The sequence below is a fragment of the Opisthocomus hoazin genome, chromosome 1 (assembly GCF_030867145.1).
Source record: "Opisthocomus hoazin isolate bOpiHoa1 chromosome 1, bOpiHoa1.hap1, whole genome shotgun sequence".
Taxonomy (NCBI): domain Eukaryota; kingdom Metazoa; phylum Chordata; class Aves; order Opisthocomiformes; family Opisthocomidae; genus Opisthocomus; species Opisthocomus hoazin.
Genome location: NC_134414.1, coordinates 33,551,342 through 33,557,341, shown reverse-complemented (window position 1 = coordinate 33,557,341; position 6,000 = coordinate 33,551,342).

The window sequence follows — 6,000 nt, the reverse complement described above, 5'->3', positions numbered from 1 at the left end:
TTATCGTGGAAAATAACTGAAAAGGAACTATTTATGAGATCAGCCCTGCAAATACAGAATACTGCCCATAGCGCATACTCCAAAAATACTGTGTAGATCCATACATACTATGCAGTAACAGGCCACAGTAAATAGTCCCAGAAATGCCAACATGCACAGACACATAGAAAGGTATAAAGGATGTACATATTCAGAATGAAATTTAACATTTTTACATAGTAGTGCCATTTGCTGAACAGATAAAAATAATGAATAGGGTTGCCTTAGAGTTAAGATTAACAGTGCATTTTCAATGAACACAACTGTTCTATTGGTTTCACGCATTTTTATTTTGCCCAGAACCCATATCTAAACCATTTCATGAAAGTCACACACCATTTCTTAGAACATAAACAACATTCCTCACTCACAGACAAGAACATGCTGATCAGCTTCCTTGAATAGCTGGTTAAAGGAGAGATGATGAATTTATTCCCCATTCTCTGTGGAGCGGCATTTTTTTACATGCTGACATGCTGTGATGAGCATTTTATGATGCATAGCTGACTGGCTCTAATACCTGTTGATCCTTTATCAATTAGGAGGCAAGAGGCTGCAGCCTACCATGTCACTCCATTACTGGGATTTGGATTAAGAGTGTCTTGCGCATGTTATTGTCTTTCTTTTTGTTACTACGTCAGGTGCCTTGAGAATAGCTTTTGGAAATCTCTTTCTCAAGTTGCCCTTTTACTGCCCATCTGGGCCCTCTGAAAGCATCTATTTGCCACTGAGCTGCATGGGACCAAGTCTGGGGGAAAATCCAGCAATCGACAGAGACAAAGAGTAAGTTTAGAAAGAAATGTTTCGATTTCAATTCCATCTGCATTGCAAAACCTGATCCTGGCCACAAGAATAAATGCTTTTGTTTGGAAAATTATTTCTATGTTCACCTTAAAAAGATTTTCCCTGTTATACTGTGGCAATGACCGTTTTCCCAAGGTATCTGTTGTAGTAGGTATAGCAGCAGGTAGAATAGCAGTTAGGCCTTTTCCTTTCATCTTCAAGAGTTGGTGGGTTTTTAAAGCTTAAAGACAGTTTGCTTGCTCCTGTGTTCTCCAGGGGTATGGGGCTTTCTACTGCAGCACACCCTTTCCGCCCCAAGTCACACAGCCCTTGTATATCCAGCAGATAGGTCACGTGGAATTTTATGGGAAAGAGTATCAGTAACTGGGAGGAGGGAAATGAGAGTTTAGACCTCCTCTTCCCCTCTGCCACAACAGAGAAGCCAGACTGATGCCATTATTCCAGCTGTGACCCAAGGGAAACAAGGCAGAGGGCCAGTGGGACTCGACAGGGCTGTGCAGGTCCAGGCCAAATCTTGTAGCATGATGGAGAGAAGATACATTTCAGACTTATTGTCATAAGGACATCACCAGGACCTTCTGCTTCCTGAAAGGCAGAATGTTTAAATCCAACTGGGTTTCTTCACACTTGCAAGCAGCTTGGCTTGGTTTGTGCATCAAATAGCTTGGAGCTAAGCATTGCAATTAGCAACTTTGATAGTTGGACATTGTCTCTTGACACGTCTTCCATGATGTTTAATCCTGTTACCTTTATTTTTCCAGACAATCCTTTTCTTCTGTATTGGGTTTGCGTGGCATGCAAACCCAACTGATCCCCCACTAAATCAAACCAGCATACTCAGAGAGGATATAACCACCCAGCTGTGCACAAGATAACACCTATAAATCACAAGAGGCCAGCTCCAGGCAGTAGCACTGCCAGCCACTAGTGTGGAGCTCTTGGCAGATTCACCAAGAAGCTTTTGCTGCATTACAAAAGTCTGACTGAGGCATATCAGAGCTGCGGACAATAACCGCTCTGTCACCTACACAGCACAGCTTTCCAGGGGCAATGAAATTAGAGTGTAACTTCTTCCAAGACACCTTTCCCACTTGTTTTAAGATTTTTTTACCCATCACTAGCTATGTGATGCTACTACAATGCTACCAGAATGTGTAGCATTCACAAAATCATACACATATTCTCATAGCCAAACTGTCACCACAGCCAGACAGAGGTGGGCTAAGTGTACTTACGCTCTGCTTCGCTTCATACACTCTTATGATCCCTGGCCTTCTTAAATATCAAAGCTGCATCTTGAGATAAATCAGGGAAGTATCATTAGATGTTTGTCCTGTCTTTATGCTTTTCTTAAACATCTGCTTTTGGCCACTGAATTAGACTGATACTGGGCTAGATGGATCCTGGATATGACCTAGTACAACCATTCTTACAGTCTCTAACAAATGAAAATTGCAGAGCAGCCAAGGATTCCAGGAGGCACTGCTGTGCAAAGGGAAGACACTCCCACGCTCCAGTGATGGGCAGCCATCCAAAACGCTAAGGTAGATGGATGGCAATAAACTCCAGAGATAAGCAGATGGCTCCCCAGCTACAGGACAAGTTCACAACAACAAATACTAATGATCTTAAGCCATTTTACGAACTTCTCGCAAAATGCCAGAGCCAGCTATTATATATCTGAGCTTCTTAAATATCAAAGCTATTTTCTTAAAGATGATTTATGCAAGTCAAAAGAAGTTATGTAATTTTCAGTTAAAACTTGCAGACCACAGAAACAGCATCCAAACTTTTTTCCTAATAATCTTTTCTGGCTAATGGATTTTTGGGCCACATTTCTACCCTTCATACTTTTATATAGCCCAGTTATAGTTTTGCGACTCTTTCAATGCAGTTTGAGAACAGCAGCTGAAGTTAAATTGAATCCGGGCTGCTGCAGTCCTGTCCTCTGCCCTGGAGGAGCCATGCACTGCCAGCTGTGCTGTTCTGTCCCTATCTGTTGTCTCACTGCTGGTATTTGTGCAAGCAGAAGGTGAGTCTCTCCAGGAAACTAATTCGGTTGAAGATCATAGAATCATAGAATGCTTTGGGTTGGAAGGGACCTTTATAGGTCGTCTAGCCCAACCCCCCTGCAGTAAGCAGGGATATCTTCAACCAGACCAGGTTGCTCAGAGCGTCATCCAATCTGGCCTTGAATGGTTCCAGGGATGGGACCTCCACTACTCCTCTGGGCAACCTGTCCCAGTATTTCACCACCCTCATGGTAAAAAATTTCTTCCTTACATCTAGTGTAAATGTACCCTCCCTTAGTTTAAAGCCCTTACTCCTTGTCCTGTTGCAACATGCCCTGCTGAAAATATTTTCCCCACCTTTCCTATAGGCCCCTTCAGGTACTGAAAGGCTGCCACAAGGTCTCCCCGGAGCCTTCTCTTCTCCAGGCTGAACAGCCCCAACTCTCTCAGCCTTTCCTCACAGGAGAGGTGCTCCAGCCCTTGGATCATCTTTGTGGCCCTCCTCTGCACCCACTCCAACAGCTCCATGTCCTTCTTGACCTGGGGGCTCCAGAGCTGGGCGCAGGACTCCAGGTGGGGTCTCACCAGAGAGGAGCAGAGAGGCAGAATCCCCTCCCTCGCCCTGCTGGCCACAATTCTCTTGATGCAGCCCAGGATACGGTTGCCCTGCTGGGTTGTGAGCGCACACTGGTAGCTCATGTCAAGCCTTTCATCCACCAGTACCCCCAGGTCCTACTTGGCAGGGCTGCTCTCAATCTCCTCATCCCCCAGCCTGTATTGATAGTGGGGGTTGTCCCGACTCAGATGCAAGACCTTGCACTTCACTTTGTTGAACCTCAGGAAGTTCACACAGGCCCACAGACCCAAGATGAACCACTTATTTCTTTTTCTGGGCTGGTTTTCAGTTTGCTCAGTTGCTTTAGATTCTCCATGTAGTGTGGAGATAAGGAGGTGGACATGCGTGGTCAGGGACAGGAGAGAAGGGCAGATTTTGCACCCCCACTTTAGCTGAGTATTAGCCGCTGAGGAGCTCTGCTGCTAGCAAGAGTGTGAGACACCCTGGTTCTGCAGGTCATTGGATGATGCAGTTTACAGGTTTAGTTGAGACCTTTAATGTGATCCATAAGCTCTCAGAAAAGGCAGCCCTGGTACAAATCGATCATCCAGAAAACTGGGATGGTTTACATTCTTTCAGTGATTTCCCTGCTGTGAAAGGATGTTAAAGAACTGCTTGGCCCATATGTCAGGGCAGAGTGTTCCTCCTCCTTTTAAGTCCCAGTGATGTTCTTTCTATGGTTCCTGTACAAGACTCTGCTTTCATTCCTTGCCAATTTTTAACTGAAGCGCACATTTATATCAAGCACAATTTCTCTCTCTCACCTGCCTGTCCCCATGCTGACCATCAGCGATGATGCCTCTGAAGCAAACCACTCTTGACTCACACTTCACTGGCAATCATTGCCTCCTAATACTTCCAGCACAGGTAGAGACATCACGTATAAAAGTTTGCTCCCAATACAAGAGAAAGAATATTTTAACATTTCTTCTCTCACCATAGCAGCAAAAGGAGTGGTTATTACCTCAGTCTAATGAGGGAGGAGAAAGGAAGGCTGGACACAGAGGCTCCTACACCACACAGAGCAAATGGGAGATTAATATCTCCCTCTAAACCAGTAAATCTACTCTTATTTAGAGATATCAGAAGTGGAAACAGAAACAAATATCTTCTAGCAAAAATTATTTAAGTTTTAGTTCTGTGATCTACTTCAGTATGTTTACCATTGTTTAGATTGTGCATAAAAAAGGCAATCCTGCTGTTCGCTTGATAAATCAGTTGCTACCACTCAAAACTACCGGATGAAGAGTTGTAGTAAAAATATTTAAACCTAATAGGACCATCTGATTGTCAATATTATGATTAAAAACTTATATTGCAGGTAATTCAAAACTGGATTTTTAAAAATGTGGTAGAACAATTAAGAAATAAAATCTCCCTTGGAGATCCAACAGTGTGTTTTAAATGTAGCTGCTTTCCAGAGTAAAATGTTTTACTGTCACGATCAGCTGCAAAGGAAAAATCCTGAAGACCATTTTCCCCTTCAGAAGAGTGTACACATAAAAGCTGCTATAACGTTTACTGCTGCTGCCATAGGAGTTTAATCCTTCCTCTTTGAACATCAGTGGGTACAGGATTGGTCCTCAAAAATAAATGTTTCCTCTGCCCTGTAAAGCACACTATTTCACAAAAACTTCATTTAATAGGAGTTGCCATGGCTACTATCATAGAAGTGCTTTTGTGACTATGATGCTCATTCACTGGATGTATGTGAAGGGCTCAAGATGATCACAAGAAACCAGAACTGTCTCACTGACCTCAGAAAAGTGACACCAAGACCATTGTCTGCTTTCCTGGTAAACTTTTCACACGTGGCACCACATGACACTTGCTAGCACTCCTAAAGTGACAACCGAAACATTTCTACTGTGCTTTAATAGATGTGTGCCAATACACTCTTAACGCTTCCATCAAGGGAGAAATCAAACAGAACTTTCAGCATCACCTAACCCCAACTCCGACTCAAGCGTTGCCTCCCCACCTCAACAAGTCCACAGAAGACAACTACATTCTCTATCCATTGGCCAGCACAAATCCGAGTAGCCTCTAGCCAAGCGGACTAAGAGTACCTGGAAACAGGTGCAAATATGTAGGTGTACATCCAGCCATTGAGATCATGAAAGCACCTCTCCAGTCCCAGTGGTGTCCTAGATAGCCTTGTTTGGATTGTGCAGGTGCACTCTCTTGCAGGGCACCAAAGGAGAGGTGCAGTGTGACACCAGCAGCTGGTGACCAGAAAAAAGAGGAATTCACCTGCATGACCTCCACATCCCATCACGTCATAGTGGCATGTAGCTCTTGTACACCAGGCTTTCCACATTCAGAGCTGCCCAAACTGTCCAAACTCTTCTAGGTTCTCTCACACCAGTGAGGGCTGGATCACCTTTTATACTTTGTCTGGGATGTCAGTACCAATCAGTCCACTCACAGAGCCTGGGGACTGATTCATTATTGCTTGGCACAGAGCCACGGCCCTAAAGGCCAAGCCTGGGTGATGATCCTGACACCCACATGCAGCAAACCCACTGA